Source organism: Cydia pomonella, chromosome 16 (assembly GCF_033807575.1).
Source record: "Cydia pomonella isolate Wapato2018A chromosome 16, ilCydPomo1, whole genome shotgun sequence".
In the NCBI taxonomy this organism is placed as follows: Eukaryota; Metazoa; Arthropoda; class Insecta; order Lepidoptera; family Tortricidae; genus Cydia; species Cydia pomonella.
The window spans coordinates 18,127,371-18,153,563 of NC_084718.1; the positions used below are offsets into that span (position 1 = coordinate 18,127,371).

The 26,193-nt window shown below is 36.7% G+C and overlaps 1 protein-coding gene across 3 annotated transcripts in view; it reads left to right on the plus strand.

Annotated features, from left to right (window-relative positions):
* The window catches only part of LOC133526385 (Ig-like and fibronectin type-III domain-containing protein 1), a 330,345-nt gene that overhangs the window by 189,288 nt on the left and 114,864 nt on the right, over positions 1-26,193 (plus strand). For all 3 annotated transcript variants that reach the window (XM_061862992.1, XM_061862991.1, XM_061862993.1), the window contains exon 3: positions 2,603-2,648. The gene's annotated coding sequence lies outside the window, so the exon portion shown is untranslated. The remainder of the gene's footprint in view (positions 1-2,602; positions 2,649-26,193) is intronic.

Consider the following 26,193-nt stretch of genomic DNA (forward strand, 5'->3'; position numbering starts at 1 on the left):
TACACCTCTGACCTGAGAAGATTTAAATCCCCCCTCAATTGGATTATTGGTCTCTTAAGAAGCTACTGACGGGATACATGTGGCACATGTGCATATTGCCAATCCTCACTTACGGTGCTCAAACGAGGAAACTTACCGAGTTACAATAGACCAAACTGAAGATTTTCCAAAGAGCGATAGAGCGCAATATGCTTGGGGTGAAAAGGATTGACCGGATCCGAAACACTAAGTACTTACTTTGCGCACCAAAACAGGCATCGTCGACGTTGGGTTCAAACTCTCAGGTTAAAGTGGGACTGGGCAGGTCATGTACGACTTATGCACCCCAAGAGGTGGGCTAAACTAGCCACGGAGTGGGTGCCACAAGGTAAACGCCGCAGTAGTTGGTCTAAGAGGAGATGGCGGGATGACCTGGACGCATTTCTCAGCAATAGGATGGATGCTGCAGTTAATCGGGAAGATTGGAAGTCTAGGGGGAGGCCTTTGCCCAGCAGTGGGACGCTTTATAGACTCTCTTTAAAAAAAAACTTAACAGCAATGGCAAGCTTAAGAATAACTCTTAAAACATATAGTCTCTAAATTGTATTCTTATTCCGTTTAACATAAAAGTAACTTGTAAAAAGTCTATTACATTTTCAACTTTAATACCACTAAAGTAGAACATTACTCGTTTTTAGGGTACCGTACCTCAAAAGGAAAAAACGGAACCCTTATAGGATCACTTTGTTGTCCGTCTGTCTGTCCATCCGTCCGTCCGCCTGTCTGCCAAGACCCTTTATCTCAAGAATGCGTGAAGGTATCGAGGTTAAAGCAAAAAAAGTAATGGCCATTTATGCCGCAAAAAACATATTTTTCGACTCTCTCAACAGTTCCCTTCAAAATTTATAGGAACCAGGAATATTTATTATTTAAATAAATCACAAAATATAGTCTATATTTGAAGTACGTAATCAATCAATCAACGGTATGCGATCATAATTGTATGGGTGACGTTTTTGTAAATGTTATGAATCTCACTTATTCGTACAGAAAATAAACATATTAAAGCCGTATATCTTTATGCACGAAACCCTCGGTGAGCGAGTCCGACTCACAATTGTCCGGTTTTTTGCTATTAATAACGCACTTTAGATCTCTTGAATTTACGTATAAGCCAACGTAAGAATCAAAAAAGCTTAAATACTTATTTATATAATATACCTTCTTATTACCATTGCATTAAGATCTTATTTCGCTTGACTTAACAGTCACCTGTGAAAAGCTTACACGGCCCTTTGTGTCTTATACGTTTTTGCGAAACTTTGCCTTCTTGAAGGGCGTCGGTAATGGATTTTTTCATATATTTTTAAGGTGAGATATTAAATAAGTTTTGCGTCGCGTTATTAGACTTTACGACGTCAAATTATTCTTAAAGATGGCTGTATAAAATGTTTTCTTAACTCTTGCGGTAATATTTGTCCTTTACCCTTTAAATCAACAATATATTTGTAAAATATTTTTTACGATGATATTAACTGTATACTTAAGGCTTATAAAGAAAGTTATGAATCTTAGCTAAAGGACAATCTTAAGAAAAAAGTCGTTTGTTGTACAAGGGGGGAAAAGTTATAAAATATCTATTTAATTTTGGCCTATGTACGCCTGCAACTCCTCTGGAGTTGCAGGCGTACATATGCTACGGATACTGCTTACCATTAGGTGGCATTGTTTGCCACCGACGCAGTATAAAAAAAATAAACAAAAATATTAAATTATAAACGTCAGTATTTCAAAACTAAAACTCATTTAAGCAACTTTGTTTGTAAATAAGTGACATAATTTAACTGTCACCCATAATACAGGTTAATTTAGGTTAACTGGAAGAGATCCTTTAAAAGGATAAGTTTGTTTTTGAACTAATGATGAGTGTTTTATTTCCTATTTTGTTTTCATTTTTGTACAATAAAGAGTTTCACTACTACTACATAATTTAGAAAACATTTTTTTTCACAATGCTCCCGCAAAGCTTCATGACTCCCGCGGGAACAAAATAGGCCTTTGTCCTTCAGTACACCTGCATGAAATAAGATCTTTTTCGAGCAAGTGTGATGAAAATAACTGTTTGTCTAAGTTTGAGGCACTCATAAAGCGCCTGCAGATTTTATATGAGCAATTACGTGGAAGTGAGTAACTCAATATCCGGCCTACGCGAAGGATTATGATTATTAGTTTCGTGTCATCCACGATGGCGCGCAGATTTATCAAATCTAACCTTTAATAACATGGCAAAACGAGTCAAGCCACGCGTCTTCGTGAATGGCACGATATATTTGCAGTCTATGTTCGTGTCGTGTGTACAGTCACGTCTGAAAATATCGATACCAAAAATGTGCCAAAAATATGTATACACCACCTTAATATATGGGCAATAATTGTCACCGTTTTTTAAGCAGCGGTGTGGGGAGCATGCGTGAAAAACGGTACGCATACGACGCGTCACTGCGATTCCGTATCGTAACCGTTTTTTAAGTTGCGGTCTGATCGCACCTTTATATGTATAGTGCTGAAAAAAATCAATCTAATTAGCAATTTCATTTTACATTTATTAATTTATCTTTTTCAGATCTCGCATGAAACCTGAAAGCTAGTACCGGACCAGCCCATTCAAGGTAATAATAACATGAATATTTTAGATTCTATCAACTCTTAATGCTTAGTCCTTATAACCTGGCGGGTGCTGCGTCTGCGTGAGTCCATCACACAGGCAAGGGCAGCATCCGTTAGGTGTCAAAAGGGACTACGTGTTGGCTTCGACTCCGCACACGCCTCCCAAATGTCCGGAATACCATTTTTCCGTGATGAGGCTTTACTCATGAAATGCTGATAGAAATCTAAAATGGAGATTTTAGATTTCTATCAACTCTTAATAGTCTCCTTCGAACCTGGCGTAGGCTGCCACGCGTGCGTCCCATGACACAGGCTTGGGCAGCATCCGCTCGGTGCACCCGTTACGCTTTATTATAGTCAAAAAAGCATCTACGTGTTGGCTTCGGCCCCACAGACGCCTCCGAAATGTCCCGAACACCATTATTCCGTGATAGTTAAAGACAAGATTATACCACATGAGATGTATTATATTATCATTTCTGTAAGCGACGTTTTTCCGGCAACGTTTTAGACGCTATTTTTATCTGAAACCACGCTGTCATTCGCTCCGGTCGCTAGCAGCACCTTGGTGTATTTGGACTGTATAATCTTATTACATATCCCACTTTATGGCTTTTTAGTCCCATATGAACCTTTAGACATAACATATAAAGTAAAAATATATTTGTTTTGCATTGCCGTGCATTCCGCGCGCAAAATCTCAAATTGAACACTGACATATCCGATTTGACACTGATATATTGTATCTAGATCTAATATTTGACGTATCATATAGTTCGAATCGGGTCGTAGGATGATAGAGTTAGGCCAAAGCTAAGTTGGCAGCGATTTTAGGTTTAAGATTCTTTATTCTCACTAAGAATTTGACAATTCACTAACATGAGAACTTAAAGCTACACAAATACATTTATTTTGCATGAAATTAGCGAAAAAACTAAAAACATAGAGGGTATTTAAACATACAGTAAAATTAAATCTGCCGATACACTTAAACAAAACAGGGTGATTGATTTATTATTTTGATAGCCCAGACTGGGCAAGTGTTATTTTAAACGTAAAACTTGTATGAAATGATGACGTTGGAATAACACTTGCGCAATCTGTGCTATCAAAATCACTGCCAACTTAACTTGGTCAAACTCTACTACGTTCGATATTTCTTGCTAGTTCTGTTATCCAACAAGAGATTAACGTTTGTAAGCGACAGTAAATCTCATTAGTATTTATCTTATACCTTCAAACGAGCAATTCTTGTATATATATATATATATATATATTTCTGTGATCTCGGAAACGGCTCTAACGATTTCGCTGAAATTTGGTATATGGGGCGTGTTTTCGAGTTTTCATGCGTTTTTCTTGCGACGCAGAATATGGTCGCTAATTTCGTGTTGCCGGCCACTGGCCGTCTGGTCCAGCGGGTTAAGACGTGGACGGCTAGACACGAGTGTTACGGGTTTGAATCTCGCCCGGTGACTAACTTTTGTTTTTTTTATATGTTCACGTTAATATATAATTTTTTAATTTTTATTGTTTTAGACAAGTTTTATTTAGTAAAAAAATGTAGTTAATATTTGGAATAACAATATATATTTCTCATAAATATGTCTAACATTTACCTATACTGATTACGTGAATAAGATTTATGCTTTCGAGTTTTTATTTTATTGAGACATTTAAAAAAAAGTAAGGAAAGCCTTCATGTGATCATATCAATTTTTAGGCTCACTGAAATCAAACACCTGATCTACACAGAAATCGATTGTAAATAATAATAATTGTCAGTTCACATTTTACTTTTTAAGTTTATGTAGATTATCGCCTATACACCACCATATTACAATAAATAGTTATAACCGAGCACAGCTCGGTCGCCCAGGTACTTTATTTACTTAAGAAACAAACAGTTGTGTTACATACAATTTTACAAAAAAAACTTTAACTAAGAATTGGAGTCTATAAAACAACAAAAAACATAATATAGACGAATTCATGGCGTATAAAGCGCAATAATTATACTGTTTTTGTTATGTTATTGTAATAACTATCATAAGTACCATGTATTTTTGGTAAATTACTATAGGTACTATTACTAAATTATTTATTAATGACGTATAAATTGGTTTTATAAATAAATTATTATGATTATGATTATGATTAGGTAGTTAAGTTTGAAGGTATATTAGGTAGACTCATGTTATATCTCTAAGTACGAGTATGGCTTACAAACGTTAATCTCTTATTAATGTTGAAAATGTTAGTAAGTAAAATGGCATTTTACGAAATTTGGCACACAGACAGTTACCAGGAAAACAGGATAGTTTTTATACAGGAATTCATCTCCTTCGGGAGTGCAATGCAAGTTGCAATTTAGAACGTCACTTTGAAATTGTCGTCTCATTCTGCAGAGTGATTTTCTTGGAAATATTTGTAACGTTGTATTCCCTTGAAAGCATTAAATACTGGTATTTTCCTACATAATTAAAACGAAAGTGGACGACTGACAAAACCGCCGTTTCATACAAACGTGGACTTCGTTACATTTCCTTATCTGGCACCACAGCTATAATAAATAAAATAAATATTATAGGACATAGTTACACAAATTGACTAAGTCCCGCAGTGAGCTCAATGAATACTTAGAACAACGACATATAAATAATGATATATAGCGAGCAACATATAAATATTTATAAATACTTAAATACATAGAAAACACCCATGACTCCGAAATAAATATCTTTGCTCATCACACAAATAAATGGCCTTACCAGTATTTGAACCCGGGACCATCGGCTTCATATGCAGGATCACTACCAACTATACCAGGCCGTCTATAGTCCCATCGTTTGATTTTTTGGAATATTAATAAAATTATTATAAAAGTATGGAGCATTTAAAATTTTGTATCGAATATGGTTTTCGCTGAGAAATACGTTTGGAAAAGCGATCGTCCGCTTTTCTTTTTCAGATAATATACACGAGTTAATTATAATGCCGGTTTCTTTGAGAAAGTTACTTAATTTAAGCTCAGCCCACGTAGCCAACATGCCAATAATTAACGCTCTGTGGCGTAACGTAGTCTCTCTCTATCACCCTGCCATTAGTGCGACGATTAACGACATTAGTACGAGCGTAGCGTAACGATTGGCATGTTGGCTACGTGGACAGGAATGCACGGATAAAATTAACGGACTTTAAAAAATAAGCGGCCAAGTGCGAGTCGGACTCGCCCATGAAGGGTTCCGTACCATTTATGACGTATTAAAATAAAACTACTTACTATATCTTGTTCAAACCAATTTTCGGTGGAAGTTTGCAGCATATATTTTTTTTACTTTTATCATTCTCTTATTTTAGAAGTTACAGGGAGAGGGACACACAGTTTACCACTTTTGAAGTGTCTCCCGCGCAAACTATACAGTTTAGAAAAGAAATGATATTAGAAACCTCATTTTTTTGAAGACCTATCCATAGACATACGTATGAGTTTGATGAAAAAAACATTTTGAATTTCAGTTCTAAATATGGGGAACCCCCAAAATTTATTATTTTTGTTTCTATTTTTGTATGAAAATCTTAATGCAGTTCACAGAATACATCTTCTTACCAAGTTTCAACAGTATAGTTCTTATATAAACGGACAAACAGACAGACATGACGAATCCATAAGAGTTCCGTTTTTTGCCATTTGGCTACGGTACCCTAAAAACACCGTGTAGGTATATCACGCATAGCACTCAGTTTGACTTTTTTTTGACATAAATAGATCATCCTTTCTTAACAGGTGCCTTCAATATTAATGATCAAAATCACTAATCTAAAAAAACAACATCTTCCTAGCATTTGTCCCTGCTTATTGCCACGGCTCATGAGAGCCTGGATTCCGCTTGGCAACTAATCCCGAGAATTAGCGTAGGCATTCGTTTTTACGGAAGCGACTGCCATCTGACCAAACCAGCAGAGGTTAAATTAGGCCTTATTGGGATTAGTCCGGTTTCCTTGCGATGATTTCAAATGATATTTATTTATTTATTTAAACTTTATTGCACACATAAAGAAAAATGTACAAATGGCGAAATTAATGCCAAAAGGCATTCTCTACCAGTCAACCGTTGGGTCAAACAGAGACATGTGTGTATGTTGGTGCAGGAAAAAATAATAACAAATAATAAGGAAAAAATTAAACGTGAAGTCACACTTATATAATGTATAAAAGATAGACTAATACATATAATTATGTACATATACATGATGGTGGACCTTATTTAAGTTCTTCTGACAGAAGATGCTTGCGAAGTAGTCGTTATTTCGTACATAAGTTACAGTAGTAATGTATAGTTGTTTAAATTACCAACATCCAGTCACTACACTTATACCAAACTGCCTTCCTGGGAACATTAGAGTCTCCATTTTCGTCCGTCTCAAGTTTACAGTAGCTTGTTAAATAAAATATTTGCAGTGACAATAAAACCGGAATTGTATTTCCCCTCCTTTAGGGTTCTTTACGGTCACACAAATTGGAATACAGGGGAAACTATGGGTCCTTGGTCGTCCGACAACAAAAAATTGTTAAAAAGGTGTCTGAATGCCTAATAGGTGTCTCGGGGGACCACAGAGCGGGCTCCTTCTTTCATCAGAGGTTAAGTTTGGCGGTGCAAGAGTTAACGCCGCCAGCGTTCTGGGGTCTGTGCCGGGGGGGAGGTATTTTATATTTAGTCGTATAATATAGTTGTAGTTCTAATTTGGGTACTTGGTTTTTAAGGTTTAGTTTTAAGTTACTAATTTTATTTTCACTAAATGTACTTTTGGTTACTAAAAATACTATCTACATCATGTATATTAACCATACCAGTGGGAAAATGACTTAAATACGGGTAGTTATTTGTCACAAAGTATTGTATATCAAATCAGGGCAGTTTATAAGGTCCGCTCAATAATCTAACTCTGAATGCCATTTGCAACAAATTGTGGTAATGTCATCATTAATGAAAATATGACGTTTATAACGACACGTCCTCACATTGTTCTATTCAAGTTAGTGGAAAATTAGCGTAGACGGACTACGTTTATTATTTTTGTAAAAGATAGACGATGGACAAACCAACCTTTGTGCTGCGCGCGTGCTGGCAGCCAGCCTGGCCGGTACGGAATAGGGAATATTACGCGAAACTCTGCTTAGGGGGCGCCACTACCACAATCCATCACAATCTGAGGCTCTACCGCGAAACAAGAAAATCGAAATTTCGTTATCTAACCTCCCTATCACTCTTGCTTAATCGAGCGATAAAGAGGTAGATAACTAGATTTTGATTTTCGCGTTTCCCGGTAGGCCCTTTGTAAACAAACCGCCTTGATGCATCAATGTCATATTTATCCATGAAAACTTGTCAAAAATCAGTTTAAGGCACAGTATGTATAAGTTACTCTATGGTTTGCGAAAGGTACTACTGCTACACTCTGGCGACAGAACATTTTTTTCAGTTATGTATATTTGTATTTCTTTGAGCATAAGTTATTCATCAGTTATTAGTATTAATATTGCCTATAAGTGAGAAATTCAACAGTGTCGCACATATTTTTGTTTGTTAGTTAAATGAGAATCTGTACTAACATGCAAATACAAATACAGTAATAATTGGCGGCAGAACATTGCAGTAATACTCCCTATTACGGATGCCGTTGCCAGCGCACGCAATTTGTTTACAAGTTTTTCAGTTCTGTACCCCTAGTGTAAATAAATTCGATTTCCAAACGTGACGTACGCGTTTGCGTTTAGTCTCATTTTGTATTGAATTTCGAAAGAGCGCGCCAAGCGGGACGTTTTGGAAACTCAAAATCCTATACAAAATGAGACTTAACGCAAACGCGTTCGTCACGTTATGATGTCGATCAAAGTTACACTAGGGGTACTGAACAAAAAGTAGTATTACGGCCCGATTCGAAATTTAATATAAGTCAAATATTTGCTATACGATATGGATTGAATGTCAGTGTAAAAAGTGACGTTCTTGTTTGAAGAATGTAATGCGAATGGGAGCACAAGTCGCATCCCATAAGACACCGCCGCCTCCGCCCGGGGACTAAGGTAAGCCCGTCGGGTCTTATAAATTATATGTATAAATATCTCGTTATTTGTACATATTCTGTTTTTACCGCGTGTTTATCTAGTTGTGTTATATATCGTACAGCGAATGATTTACGCGTTTTCATTCATCATAGGCGGCCCGATACGGTTACAATTTGGACACAGGTAGTGCACATACAAATCAAACAATAGATAGCTGTTATCTACCTATGCTCTGCGTGTGGTCGCCTATTGTTGATGTCTATGGATATGGAACACAACCAAATGAAAACACCACTTCCACAATGCTTAAAATTTCTAAATGATAACTTGCTTCAATGTCAATTTTCATCACACTTGCTTATAAACGGTGTTATAGTATGCCAGCATACTGAGATAATGAGCTGTACAGCCACGGGCGTAATAGATTTTTTAAATTCAATTATGCCCATGCAAATAAGGCCAACTTTATTTGCATAAAATCTCAATAAAAACTCAAAAAATGAATAAAACTGAAAAATACTTATCAAAATTTTGCGCCCATGGGTATATTGGTCATAATATTTTTGTTCAAGTAGATATATAAATTATTTTTTGTGTACGTTCACAAATATTTTATTTGATTTATTCAAATGCCGTTTAAAATATTTTTCCACAATTTTCAATCGTAGCTGAATGCCGGATGGGTCTGTGCCTTCGATGCCTAACCTGTCAAAATATGACAATATATCGGACGAATGTTTGAAATGTCACCGTATTTAAGAAATATTACGCTTAAAATTTAGTTTTTTGTTCGCAAGTGTGAAGAAAAACATTGTGTGTAACTCCGGGGTATAAGAATATTGCAAACTACCCCCCTTCCTCTCACTTATCCCCCTCGTTGCACAATGCACTATTATTATCATATCCCATCGACTTATTCGGTAATAAAATAACCAGCCATATACGTGAGCCACTTACAAACCGCGCCAACGTAAAAACCGAACGCAGAAATAAATTTATTTCATCACAATGTATAAATAATTCAGAGGTTTTCGGGATATATCGAAGTGAAATATGGTGGCTAAGATCTCGGCGAAAATAAATAGAATTCGACCCTCGGTTTTTAGGGTACCGGCGGTTTTATCGTCAACATTAAGAGAGTTTACGATAGTTTCATTTACAGATAAGTTTCAAATAAACCAAGTTAGAGATAATTAGTTCCTCCCTCAAAGTCCTAAATACAATTTTCATGGAATTTCATATATTATGTCAACGGGATAGTGTCACATTAGGGTTGCTTTTATAGTCTGTATCTTTAGGTATTTAAAAAAAGGTAAACAAAATCTACCCTCAAATGGCTCCTTAAGGCAGCTGAGGGTAGATGAAAACATTACATGATCAAATAATGTAGGTTTAAAGTCAGGTCGTTCAGTGACAGATCCAGGCGGTTTTGTATTTGGTTGGTTAACCAATAAATATTAAAACTACCCGAAAATGTACAAATTGTTTGTTTACCTTTTTTTAAATACCTAAAGATACAGACTATAGACTTCTTCCTCGCGTTGTCCTGCATTTTGTCACGGCCCATGGGTGCCTGGGGTCCGCTTGACAACTAATCCCCAGAATTGGCGTAGGCACTAGTTTTTACTAAAGCGACTGCCATCTGACCTTCCAACCCAGAGGGTTAGGCCTTATTGGGATTAGTCCGGTTTCCTCACGATGTTTTCCTTAATCGAAAAGCGACCGATAAATATGAAATGATATTTCGTTCATAAGTTCCGTAAATCTCATTGGTACGAGCCGGAGTTAGAACCCGCGACCTCTTGATTGAAAGTCACATGCTTCAGACTTCTTAGTCACTAAAATAAGAAAAAAAAACTGATAGTTTATGTGGTTAGTATTTTTTTAATACCACGACGGTGGCAAACAAGCATACGGCCCGCCTGATGGTAAGCAGTCACCGTAGCCTATGGACGCCTGCAACACCAGAGGCATTACATGCGCGTTGCCGACCCTTTAAAAACCTGTACACTCCTTTTTTGAAGAACCCCATACTGTAGCCCCTCGGGAAAACCTTGGCAGGAAGCTCATTCCACAGCCTAAGCGTTCGCGGGAGGAAATTCCTCTTAAACCGCACAGTACGCGACCATTTAGGTTCTAGGGTGTGAGGATGAACACCCTGCCGAAGGCGAGCGGTGCGGTGATAGAAAGCGGCCGTTGGCATCATGTCAAACAATTCTTCAGAGCACAGCCCATTGTACAAGCGGTAGAACACACACAAGGAGGCAAAGTCTCTCCTTAGACTTAAAGGTTCAATACCGCTTGTGAGTTTGGGATCGTCGACGATTCGTACAGCGCGCCTTTGGACTGAGTCGAATGGTCCAAGCTGGCATGCAGGTGCTCCTGCCCAAAGGTGACAGCAATACTCCATATGGGGTCTGACTTGCGATTTATAAAGCAGCAGTCTTTGCCCCGGAGTAAAGTATCGCCTCGCTTTATTGAGCACACCCAGTTTTTTGGATGCCAGCGCAGCCTTTCCTTCCAGGTGGCTACGGAATTGGACGTCACTGGAAATGTCGACACCGAGGATCCCAATACTCCCTGATATGGTAAGGACTGAGCCTTGGAACTGTGGGACAACAGTAAATGGGGTTTTCTTAGCGGTAAACGCGCAAACTTGTGTCTTGGTGGGGTTGAATCGGACTAGATTGTCCCGACCCCACACCGAAACTCTGGATAGAGTGCTCTCAATGTCTATCTGGTTAGTATGTAGTCAAGAAAACTTTCATACAAGCTCATTCTCATACAAGTTTGGAAGCGGTATGAGCGACGAGAGTCTCGCTTCGTCTGTAGACTCGTGACCAGCTCGTGACGAGCGAAAATGACACTTCCGCACGTATATCAAACGAAGTTTTTGATACAGTTGCATGTAAGTAACAATAAAACGATTTTTTTTAATAATAAACCTAAGCCTATTTCATTACTTACTTTTGTGACATTGTTATATACTTATTATACAATACAATACAATACAAATACACTTTATTGCACACCTCAATACAGAAACAGTACAAATAATACAACACATAAAGAAGAGGTAAACAACAGGCGGTTATAGTTAAACGATTACAGATAATTAACTCGGCAGAAATATATAATCAACGATTTGACATAAACAGTTACGCAAACCTTATATAAAAATCCTTAAAGATAGATAGATAGCATTTATTGGTAAAAAATAATATTTTACATGACAAGTTAATTTCAAGTAGCAAAAAAACTACATTAATATTATTTAAAAAGTAATTACATTACTAAAAAATACATTTTATAAGTATTTACGTTTTCAGGTAAACCCATTGCACATATAATAATAATATATTTAAGTAAGTACCTACTTTAATCAAAAAGTCATATACTTGTAGACATGGAAAAAAATTAACAAAAAAATATGTTATTTTGTATGTGGTACAGTATTTATCTGATAATTATAATTTAGTCATTTAATAGGAAGACAATAAAATTAACACTTTATTGTCACATATTAAATTAAAACTGCTCAATAGGGACCGTGCGCGTTGGAGGGTCTGCCATCTTGTGGCCTGAATCGGAACCATAAACATGTACATGTACACGTCACGTGTTTTCTTGTGCATAGTAGGTTCTGCCATCTTGTGGGCTACATCGGAACAATAAACATCAGATTTTACGCCTCGCGCCAAAAATCTGACGGCTCCTGTGCTGCCTCCTACAGTTCATGCACGCTCCCTATAGTTCGTATCATCCTACTTATAGGTAAACGTACCATGTTCCTGGCTCGAAATGTCTCATCCTAACGTCCGGATCAAATCTGGGAACAGAGGTGTCACACAATGTCCAAACCCTCTATACCTCAGCCTTGGATGATATAACAACTGGAGTCGCCTTTAAGAGCTTACCCCTCTGCTGAAAACCTCGGACACTGGTCATACTCACGTCATACGTATTGTATGGACGGACGTTTATATGACGTGCACATTTGACGTACTCCTTCCTCGCAAAAAGCGGCAGACTGTTTTGAACAGAAAATGACAGACAAGGCGTCTCTAGTTGTTAAATCCACCAAGCCCTCAGCTGTCAAGCTGTGGGTGGAATTTTATATCTCGAATTGGGTTGTCGTTGAGATTCAAGATGGCGAAGACGTCTCGGGAATATTTTTTTGTGTTTTGCTCATTTATGTTGTTCAAAGTGTAGTATTGATAGCTTATTATGCAGTGAACTATCGTGGAAGTGTGCAGTTAATGAAAAACTAATCTTGAAACGCGTTTAATCATGTTTTAATCAATATCAGGCAATCCATCGTGGCTTTTAGTAAAGTCCAGCTATCTCTTTACTAAATGCAGCTACCGAACAACGTCATGCTCTACGAGCACACTTAAAACTTACAACGAAACTTGACATTGGCAAAATCATCATAGATTTGATGGAAGCCATATTTTAAAAGAAGAAGAAGATATATTATCTCGAATAGAACAAAGATGTTTGTCACACAAGTGATAACTAATATGAAGAACAAAAGAGACTAAGATTGACATAAAACAAAATATTGTAAGTCGTTTAGGTATCATATTATAAGAACAACAAAGTAAATAATAACATGTACACCAAACAGAATGCCGCTCAGCATAAGCCATGTCTGTTAGAAGCGACACTGGTTTCCAGGGCACCCACAATTAAAAATAAAGACAGAAACAAAACAGAAACAGAACAGAATAGCGACAGAACAAGACAAAACATGTGTGTAAAAGAAAGAGAGAGAGTTTACAAATACTCGTATTTCTTTTTGACTATTTATCAATGCTTTCTGTTAGCCTTTCAAAAGGTTCCACGGAGTTATTTTTTTAAGTTGACGCGTAAAATGTTATTGTTGTGTTTGTTGAACTTGATTTTTTTTTGTTAAGGTTAGGATATTTAGGGCTTCACGTCTATGCATTTTAATAGTATAATGTTGACAATTATATTTGTTGTATATTTTAATACTGCAAACATTATTATCTGTTTCACATTTACAACCTTGTAACATCTTTTTAATTCCCATGAAAAATTGCTGACTAACACAATATATAATGAGATATAAACCTCTAGATAGGGTATGATTTTTACATGGTCAGTAAAAAAAATTGTTTTAATCGTCACAAAAATCAGTTGGTCAGCAAAAGTAAAATTTTTCTTTATCTGATTTTTCTGCTAACTAAACTAAATATACTAGCTTTGCCCTGGTTAAATCATGCCGTAACTGGCGTTAGATGTCTTCGGCGGATGTATCGATGATTTTCTCGTCAGATGAAGAAGATTTTTTATTGTTCATTTATGTCAGAATTTTTGATATTTTTGCTACGCCTGTCGTAATGACGATAGATATCTCAAACGCTACGCTACGACGACGCTTCGTGTGTGTTGTTTGAATTTGTGTGTGCTCGTAGCGTTCTCGTTCTACGCTGGTATTAAAATACGCTTACGCGTCTCGTACGCTTACGCTCCGTCTGCTGAGGGCCTAATTGGCCAGCCAATGCGCTGACCATCAGATTTTTCAGCTGACCATACTATCATTTAGACTGATTATTTAATTAAGTACTTCCCGTATATGTAAATACATACATTATGCTATCAGAACCCTGTGTCATTACCGCTGTTCGCGCATGTCCGTCCTTATCGCTCGTGGCGGATTTACGAGCTCTCTCGAGCCTATGGACGGATTTATTGCAGTTATTGTGTAATTCATACCGATATGACAGTTTGTCCGTCATTTGCATTGGTAGTGTTGCTAACTCGAGACTCGAGTCTAAATTTGAAGAACTCGACTCGTTTTTAGATGAAAAAAGAAAGATATACTTAAGACATCAGCTGATATCTTAAGTATGTTGTGTGTCTGTTGATTGATTGATTGATTGATTGTGACTACAAACACAGAAGAACAGAACTTTAATATCCATCATTAGGTATGTCTAAAGCAAGTCACATAGTGGCACCATCATAGCAAAAAAGGCTTTTTTCACTAAGTCATTACGGAAACATCTTTTCATAAGAATTGACTACTTGACAGTTTTTTGTAAATAATGTCAAACAATCTTGATTTTCTAGAGTATCAAATGCCTATATAGGACTCATGGCATTTAAGCAACACAAAGGTCAGAAATGAGAGTTAAAGTCTGACGCTCGCACTCGACGATTGAAACGCCTCTAACAAAATGATAAGGTGATGTGACGTCACATCATATAAGTCTGTCCTAAATGTATGGAAGATCAAGGAAATTGCCATTTTGACCCTGAAATATTGCGTTTATGTGTATAGTTGTTATACAATTTATTTTTCAATAAAATGTAAGGAATCGAATGGTACCATTTTTTTTCTATGTTTTACAAACAAAAAAATATTTTTTTTTTTTTGAGACTTTGGAGCCTTGTATTTTTTTATAATCTGAATATTTTTATAAGTTCCACTTTTTTATAGCGGATGGCTCATTTTCTATCCATTTAACTACATTTTGTTATAATATTCAACATGTGTCAAGTACCCAATTGACACTACGAGTGTCTCTAAAACAAAACCGATTTCAGAAAACCTTGTATAACATTTTAGTCTCCAAATGAAATCAAGAATATACCTCTAAAATCTGTCTTGATTCCCCAGCCCACGGTGTATATATTATTAAATTTACTTTAAGGAACTAAACGTCATAAACACCGCATTAAGTGACCTAATTATTATAAATATACCGAGAACCGACAATTATAAGGTTCACCCGAGGCTCAAAGAACGGAAAAGCTAATTAAAAAATTAAAACGCTTTTACACAACCTACATTAGCCGTGACCCGAGCCCAGCCGGGCATGTAAATGCCTGGAAGGGACATCGTATAGCCAATAAGCTTTACCAAAATATTACCTGTGGGAGCTGTATCCTACAAGTTACATCTCATCACCATAAACTAAAATAAATATGTATATATAATAAGCAAGAGATGTCTGTCAGTCACCATGAGACTTAAGGTAACAGACGGAAAGTTTGGAAGGTAATGTAGGATGGATTTGCTCACTGCCGGCACCCAGACTCAGGCGACCGATCGTTTGCAAGATAGTTTAAGATGTGATGAAGGGTAGCAGTATACAGGAACAAATACCTAGGGAATCCGTGCACACTAGGAGAGGCAATTAGCAACCTGAAGACTTTGCTAGGCTTCGTGGAGAAGCTGGGGTGGTTAGAGTAGCGCTACCTCGATTCACGCAAAATAGGCACAATGGTTGTCGATTTGCGAAAAATGCCCAGAAGCACTAACTAACTAAGATGTGATGAACACAGGAGAGTGCTCAAGAGAATGAAACACGTGAATGTCCAAAATCAAAGAGAATTTATTCAATAAATTACTAACTATTTATATGCACAATCTATACACGTTTTGACGTGTATGTGTACGGTTCGTTCGGTTGCGCGTTTTGCCAATTTTGACATAAACATTGTTGGTGATGCCGTTGCAGTGCTCTGCTCTATATTGTTAGGCTGCTGCGTCGCTTGTCGTCATAGTATGTTCACTATACGTGAACAGATATTAAAATTTATATTAATATATATAGGGGACCTAGCCTAGGCAAGATGATAATCGTACATCGATAAACGACGAGCGAAAAGAAAATATAGCGTTATTCAAATCGAAACTACGAGGGTTCGAAAATACGACGAAACGTGCCGAGAAAAGATAGGTACTGCCTTTTGCCCTGTGTCTCGCCTAGGCATACATAAATAATGCGATGGCGTTTTATCAAATCATATTTGACTTTATTAAGCTCGACGACTGCATGACTCAGGACCAAATAGCCGTGCTCATCACAGGAATAAATGCTAACCAGGATTTACTAACCATTTGCTAACTATTTGCTAACCAGTCGACTGGGCTAGTGGGTAGTGAGCCTGCCTATGAAGCCGGGGGCCATCGGCTCAAATCCTGGTTAGCATTTATTCCTGTGATGAGCACGGCTATTTGGTCCCGAGTCATGAAAATTGCTATTGCTATATGGGGGGTTATATGAGCGAAAAATCGATCTAGTTAGGTCTCACCTTTGGGAAAACGCGTTTTTTTTTAGTTTTTATGATATTATATCTATCATTGTCTAAGTACCCATAACACAAGCCTTATTGAGCTTAATAAGGAACTTAGTCAATTTGTGTAATAATGTCCTTTAATATTTATTATTTATTTATTTAAGCCACGTGCAGTACAGACAGGATAGTTGAGTCGCGTAGTTGAGTTGAGCCCCAGTCAGAATTCTTTAGTTATTCTAGGTAGAGAGAACAGTCCGTACTTTACTTCTATTACTTATTCTGAGGTATGACCCAGACGAATTTAACTGGGTCATATACAAATTTAGTGTTTAGTTATACTACTATACAGTGTGTAAATCCAATATGGGCAATAAATCAAACCAGACATAGAATTTACACGTGTAATCATGAATTATGAAGTTTTTAAGATACGCTTAATTATGACCCAGTAATTAATTTTTGAAAAGTTACCGAGCAGCAATGTATTGTAAACATTACGAGACATGACATTAACATTACGCTACTGTCAACAAGGGTCGACAGTTACTATAAAAAGCTCGTATCCGGTAACGTGTGTGTGTGTGTATGTGTGTTACTTTACATTGCGCCGAATTATTTTGTACGGTTAATATGTTAATTGTATTTCTAAGCAAAAGTTATCTCAATAAATTTCTTAAATCCTATGCTAACCACCTTTTAACCTTTTGAACGCCAAGAGCCACTAAAGTGGTCGTGTGCTGTCGTGCCTACCACGCCAACGACCACTAAAGGGGTCATGGCAGACGCTGTCAAAGCAATTTTACTGTTGACAGATAAGGTTTAAATTCGTTTCTCAATAGTTGACATAGTGGCGTGTATGCCACATTTTGATGCGAGGGAGAAAGCGTTGAAAAGGTTAAAAGGTTGCCCGTATTGAATTCACACACTGTATAGTGGATGCCAAAAGTAAACAGAACCCAGTTACAAATCTTCTCCAATCCATTAGTTCACAAAAGAGACACCTGCGGGCGCCAGAGCGAGCTATCTATAGTACGATAAATAACATGTAATTGCTTATTCATGTTTCCATTAAGATCTTAATTGCTAGTTATTGTACTTTATAAGGTTAGAGGAATGATTAATTGTAAAACGTTGTATGTCATTTGGGATTTGTGAGAAGATAAGGCAGTGTCTCACCTGAGCGAATAACCCGCGAACGCGAAGCGGCGCGGCGCGGGCGGGTGAATTCAATCCTTTGATACCTATGGAAGTGTCCTACGTGGGCGATCTCCGAATGCCGTTGGGCCGCCGCGCCGCGCCGCGCCGCGTCTCATTTGTGAATCATCGCCCACGTAAGCCGCGCTGTTAGAATTTTAGTGCAGAAATTATATTACGTGGGTTAAAATTCTTTTCATTATGTTGTTTCTTTCCACTCTGTCACGCTTCTTTTTTTTTGCTTTTATCAAATAAATAAAACAAGTTCAATGCTATTGCATGTCTTTCTAGCTGTAGATTAATATTCTGTTTGGAAAAAAAAAAACTAAATTTCACCTCATACAAAAATCTCCACTCCGTCACATTTCAGAGTCAGATGCAAACTGAATTTGATGCTCTATGTAAATGGGCACACGATGCAGGATTATCCTTAAACTATAAAAAAAACCAAGATAATGTATATTCACTCACCCTATGTCAAAACCACATATACCCCTAGAATTGTAGCCCATGACCATGTATGTATGCACACAGGGCCAACATATTGTAACTGTGAAAAACTAGAAGTAGTTGATCAACATACCTACCTAGGCCTTAAAATAGACACCAAATTTAACTGGGGTCCACATGTTGAACATGTGTGCAACAAACTCAGGGCAATTTTAAGTAACCTTAGTATATTGAAACATAAAATGCCATACTCCGTACTACGCCTATTGTACATGGCACTTGCAGACTCTGTAATTAACTATGGTATTTCTAGCTATGGGAGAACATATAAAACATACTTACAAAAAATATATGATATTCAAATAAGATTACTAAAAACTATAGTTCCCTTGAAAATAAAACTTCAATATAAAAATAATTATCACAAATTGTTTAAATACTGTAGAATATCTAGTGTATATGACAAAGTAAAACTTGCTGTAATATTAGAATATAAACACTTGCTGGGGCAGCTGGACAGGTATAGGACCTTAACCAATGAACCATACTTTAAAATAACTAAAAGTAACAATGAATATGGGAAAAGGCTCTGGCCAACATACCTGCCTAATATCCTGAACAGCTTACCCAAACAAGTAGTAGAAACTTTAGTAAAACATCCTGATAAAATAAAGAGTACACTTAAAAAAGCACTGATTAATTGAATTAATTTTGTTACAAATAGTATTATAATAACATGTAAACACTAACTGCCAACAGGACTAATTATATATTTAGTTAAGGCTAAACTTAGTTAACACAATCTCCAAATATAGAGATTATAACTGAGTGCTGACTGTACCTCAACAAAAAAAAACTGAAATAAACATATTAAATTTAAAAAAAAAATATTTTTTTTATTTTTTGGCGGCAAAAAAAAGACAACGAAAAGAATTTTGACCCACGTATGCCATTTTATTTTATTGTCATAAGAGAATATAACTTACTTAATTGAGATTAAAATAAGACTAATTTCTTATAACTAGCCACTACAGATCGTGTCATTCACGAAGACGTGTGCCTTGACTCGTATTGTCATATTATTAAAAGTTAGATTTGACAAATATGCGCGTCATCATTCATTTATATATTAATTTATTTATTTAAACCTTTGGGAAATAAACAGGCAAAAACAACACACATAGTTAATCAGATTACATTACACATCCACAAGCCAAACAGTTTCCACTAATGAGTAATAACAATTATGTTGCTCAGAAATTAACATTAATATTAAAACATGCAAAACTCAAATAACTCTAACTGTTGAAAACAATATTAACAAATTGGCAAGTATGCTGAAATATAGTAACTAATCAATATTATTATTAGCTGTACATTTTATTGCAAAAACAAACTGCTGTAATGATAAATGGAATATATCAATATCAGAAAATTTTTCATTATAAGTTCTACACGCTCTAGCTAAGAACCTATTTCTTGCATATGTAGTACGACCAAAGTTAATTGCAAATAGGCTTGTGGAGCGAGTTCGCCGATCAGGACATCGAATTGAAATTTTAGACAAAAGATTGGGAGAATCAATAAGGCCATGTATGATTTTGAACAAAAATATCTGATCTCGAATTTCTCTACGGGTTTGAAGAGAGAAATTGTCAGGGCAAAAAGATTTAAATTTATATTTCATTGTTCTGATAAATTTGTTCTGAATTTTTTCAATTGTGTTAATGTGAACATTGAAATGAGAATTCCAGACTGTAGTAGCGTATTCTAAGTTGGACCTAACAAATGCGTTAAAGAGAAGTTGCAGAGTCTTAGGGTTTGTAAAATCCCTGCTTTGTCTGTTTGCTTTTGCTGAAATTTTGTCAATATGCGAAATAAATTGTAGTTCGCTATCAAGATTTAACCCCAGATTTAACTTCAGACACAACCCTTAAATTTTTGTTGTTTAATGAATAATTATTAATTATCATGGATGGATCAATATCATGGATGACACGAACTATATCAGTAATACAGGCTGCCTCAAACATACGTTTACAGATATTTTTTTATGAATATTTTTCTTATTTACGGGTTCATATTGGGTTGCATATAAGTTTAAGTCATATCTTTGATACGTATCACAACTTGCGTAATCATCATTGTGCATACAAATGAAAAGTAATATTTGATGACATACTCAGCAGTTGTCATATATTTTTTGTGCATAAGGGCGTCTATGCATAATTTCCATTTTAGATACAATACCTGCCAAAAAGCCTGCAAAATTGGACCCGGGTATGTCCTTAAACTACGTCCAAAAGAGAGGTATGGGCAATGTGAATGTCATCTCGCCTTGTGTGGTAGGGCACAGCACAGCAGATGTCATTCCAGATCTAGAGCAGAGCCCAACTGGGGAAGTACCTCCACCTTACAGAAAACCGCAGCCAAATAACACTTGACCCTACTCATAGTGTTGTGTTCCTTTCCAGCACTTTCCTTGCCAACACTTCAATCGCTAAATATTCCTTAAACAGAAGTTTATTAATTTAAAACGACAGGCATACAACATTTCCAAAAAGCAAACATGCAAGTACTTAACCCAAAAAGACGTACATAATGAATAGCATCTCGTTTACTGTTCCCGAACTTTCCAACACACGCTCGTTGCAGAGTCAAAGGGTTTCCAGCAAAATTATATGCAAGTTAAATATGATGAACTTGTGTTGTGACACGCGGGGAGGTAGGCTGCTGTACAACTCCTTTGAAAATGAGATAAAATTTGTCAGTAATTTGCGGTAAACCAAAATAGGTGAGGTTACTTTGTTGTTTTGTTCAATATTTACAATATTTTTGTTACGCTTAGTATATACAATACGTATATTTATAAATTATCGTATTTCATATTTCTGGGCATTCATATTTTATATTTATCTGGAATTGATAGTCAGTCAGCATCGATAGAATATAAATAAACAGATCACCACTCACATGACACTGAGTTTGAGTTGGCGCAGTCGCTAGCGTTTCAAACTGCGTAAAACTCATAGTGAGAGTACTATGTTAGAGCGCCGGTGGCCTTGCGGTAAGAGCGTGCAACTTGCAATCCGGAAGTCGCGGGTTCAAACCCCGGGCGTGTACCAATGAGTTTTTCGGAACTTATGAACGAAATTGTATAATTTGATATTTACCAGTCGCTTTTCGGTGAAGGAAAAAATCGGGAGCAAACCGGACTAATCTCAACAAGGCCTAGTTTACCCTCTGGGTTGGAAGGTCAGGTGGCAGTCGCTTTCGTAAAAACTAGTGCCTACGCCAAATCTTGGGATTAGTTGTCAAGCGGACCCCATGCTTCCATGAGCCGTGGCAAAATGCCGGGACAACGCGAGGAAGAACATTAATCAATCAATCAATTTATTTATTTATAGACAACAATGGTCCACACAATACAAATTATATTAACATAGGATTAAAATAGACATTACAATAAAAATTAAATTAAAGTTTGTTATAAATTAAATATTAAAATACATCCGTCAATCCGTCAGTACCTATCAATTACTGGCACCTGTACCTACGTGAACACTTATACAGTGATTCAAATAGGGGCAGTCCAGCCGGTCTGCGATCATTGCTAGGACGCTGTTGCGGCTGGCGCGCACTCTGCTGAGCATCGCCGCGCACCGCTTGCGCAGAGTGGCGTAGAAGCAATCGGTGCGCGCTTCCGCGAACATGCTCGATGCACTACAGTGGCGCGGCAGCCGCAACATCACCCTGAACGCGTTATTATATTGGACGCGTAGGGAGTTAAACGACTTTTGAGTGAAATGAGCCCACAGATTGCTAGTGTAGAAGGAAGTACAGTACGCCTTAAAAAGGGTTATTTTTACTATAGTTGAACAACGTGCAAATCTGTGGGCGATCATGTTCGCTCGTGCCGCCAACGACCTACGCTCCCGCTCCATATCTGCGTTATCTTTCAGGTCCTCGGTTAACACATGTCCGAGGTACTTGAACTGTTGAACTCTGCTAAGAGGTACTCCATTAAGGGCAAGAGAGGGAACATGTTGTGGGTCTCTGGGCCCCGCCTTAAACACCATGATTTCGCTCTTAGCAGTGTTATAAATTAGACCATGCTCGGATGCATATTCCTCACATGTCTGCAAAAGTGTTCTGAGGCCACAAACCGATGCGCTCAACAACACCATGTCGTCTGCGTACGATAAATTATTTACACATACATCATCTATGTGGCATCCAACATGATGCTTGCTAAGCGCAACGATTAGTTCATTTACATACAAGTTAAAGAGCAAAGGTGAGGATAGCCCCCCTTGTCTCACCCCGCACTCCAACTTGTATGCGTCCGATAAGCAGTTTGCCCACCTCACATTGTTTTCTTGATGCTTATACCAATAGTACAAGATATTTATAGTATCTACAGGGACATTACTTCTTTTAAGTTTATTCCATAACAGATCATAAGAAACGAGATCGAATGCTTTAGATAAATCTAAAAAACACGCGTAAACTGTTGTATTTCTGTTGGTATAGTATTTAATAGTATGCTTAAGGCTCAAAATAGCGGATTCCGTAGATAAATGCGGGCGAAAGCCAAACTGGTTATCGTGGAGTTCTATATATTTCGCTAATTGCGCATTAAGCAAACTATCGAATACTTTTGCCACAATAGTGGCCAACGAAATCGGCCTGTAGTTAGTCTTGCTAGACGCATCGCCAGTCTTATTTTTAATAATTGGTACAACTATTGTTTTTAACATGTCCTTAGGCATATAAGCATGGGCCAAACATAATGAGTAAAACATAGCTAATAACCTCGGCAAATGGGGGCCCGCGTGCTGTAAATGCTCCACACTGCATCTGCATGCTTAATCCTAACCGTATAACCGAAGCGTTAGCGAAGGTCCGTTTTGACTCGGGCAAACTTTCGTATGTCCAAATGTTCTCTGGTCGTAATTCTCAACCGATTCCCATGAAATTTTGTGAGCAGTTTTTTTTGTCGTTTCGTTTTTGAAACGTGTTTTAAATGGTGAAAATTTGGGTCTATAGCATTTAAGTCTGTTGTGAGTTTGCTATGATAATGACTCCACGAAGTAAGTACTTTTTGTTTTTACATTTTATGAATCTCATCGCGAGGTCTACAACTCACAGAGCTACTGGTTTATAAATGTAAATCTCTTTCAGTATCACAACAAAGAGGTGGTAAAAGCATTTTTGCATTATCAAGTCGAAACTCTATTCAAATTTTAATTTCTACCGGGAATTGGAAAACTTTTCAATTCTGCCTAGTTAGGATATTTAAAGGATTTTTATAAAGCTTTTAGACTAAGAACTGGAGATAGCAGGGCTCGAAAACCGTTTAATTTTCAAACCGGTTTTATTTATTCACCCGGGAACATGGATTTCGTTTCCGTTTGCAGTTACCGGTTAAAGTACTGTTTTTTTTTAGATAACGGTTTATGCCAAATACGTTCTCACTTAAAACTAATTAGATATCTATGTAACAAAACCTAGAAGCCAGTGATGGTTTTAAAAACAAATTCTCTTTGGACAAACGAAAATGATTCTCCACTTATCAACCCTCTCATCCCAATTTAAATTAATCAAAAACATTTCAAAACCCCATTAAGCTCGAAACTTTACTAGAATCAGAGACCAGTTAACGATAAAGACAGGTATTATTACACGTTTGTTATTATAGTTGTAGTATATAAATATGTTATTTTATTTTAGTTTGAATTTTAAATTGTAATTAAAAAAATATATATATAATATTGTTTTACAGTTATTTAACTTTTTACACTTTTGTGTCATTTTACATTATAAATTTTCTATGTATCACTTTATTTTATATGGGTGCTTGCGTGAAATAAAATCAATTTATTTATTTATTTTATTTAAATACCCATTTAAACGACATGTCAAGTTCATTTATTATTATTGTGCTATTAGACTGAAACGCTAAGTAATCATCTTTACAATATTGTATTTAGCTAGATATTAATATAACTATTTGAGCACGGTTTGTACATAAAAAAAAAAACCTTACAACAAATAATTTGAATCAAATTAACTAAGTTTCCAACTTTACAGGAAAAATTACTAATCACCTACCGTATTTTCTGGATACAGCTTTTCGTATTTTCCATTCCACTAACTTTACATTTTGGTGTATGTAAGTGGCTGCTAGCGGCCGCTATGAAGTTCAAAAGTGGTCACATTTGTTACCTGCCTCTTTCGCACTCAAATTTTCATATACATGATAGCTTTCTTTTCGCGTGCGTCAATTATCTTCAAGCGTGAGCGTCATTTCAGATCTTTTGTGCTTTTTCCGAAATTCGACATTCTTAATTACTAACTCGTCTCCCTAAACCCCTTCAGTTCTCAATGACATCCATTTGGAAAGTTTTTACGGCCTATAAACGGCAACAACCGTGTCGTCAAAATTTAATCGGCCATTTTGAAAAGTCGGTTCCGTCGGAATAAAACAAAGGAGTCGATTAATTTGAGCCGGTCGGTTTACCGCACTACAGGGTGGACGGTCAGTAAGGGAATTTATCAATTTTTCTTTTAGGGCTTGTTTCACAATGTCCAAGTAAAAACCTGAATAAGTTACTTGCCACTTATCTGGCGAATAAAGTCATCGTTGGCGTTTCACAATCTTCAAATAAGATTAACTGGTAAGATAAGATAAGATAATCTTTATTGGTACACTTTCGCTTTTGTTATGTACGCTATAAGTTTACAGTATTATTATTTTTTCAATTGTACATCGAAATTCAAAATTAGGAAACTATAGGTCTATAACGAAATCTATCTTTAGTATTATTATATTTTAGTATTATATATTAGTTATCTGGCCGTTAATTTATTTGTCAATTAGCTATCCAATAATTTACTTGGACATTGTGAAACAGGTCCTTAATATAAACAATTGTGATATCGCTCGCAGACGTATCTGGTTGATAAAATAATAGTTTACGGCCCGATTCCAAGAATGATCAAGACACGTGTAAGATCTTTTAAAGATCAATAACTAAACGACATGTCGAAATTGACGTTTATTTCGATTCCGCTGTGATCCCAATAAGGTCTATCTATGATATTTCTAACGTCAAAGTGACATTGATTGCCCGAATCGAGCTGCTTCTTTCAATTATACGACATATTAACGATATCTAGATGAGAACTTATCTAAACCAGAACTTATCGTTATCGTATCTCATTCTTCGAATCGGGCTTCGAACCCGTACTAACGGGGTTAGCGCATTGTTACTCGTGAATTCTCAATACAACTTCTTCTTGGTTCACAGTGTCTTTAAGATTAGGTATTGTTTGAATGATGAAGTGATCATTTCTTTAGATTTTTTTTTTTTACGATTTCTTAACACATTCACAGCTGAACTATGGTCGTAGCCGATAACATAGGTTCCCGGTATGTAGAGGAAATTCTTCGTAGAGGCAAAACGACAACTTGTCATGATTAGCGCTGAATGTTTTAACTTCTAGCATCAAAAACTATGTTTTTTTCATTTACCATCCTGTATATTATTTACTACATTCTCTACTTTAGAAGCACGCGCAATCATGACCGCCCGTAGCCTGTAGCAATTACACTCGTAGCCCGCTACGCCGTAGCTAGCGCTACGGTGATTTGAATACTTGCATTTTTAAACGGAGTTCTTTGCTTTAAATGTATGCCTGAATAGAAATGTTTAGTATAAAACGTCGTAACTTAATAGAGAACGCGTGGCGCTTAAGACCTTGTTTTTTGAAAT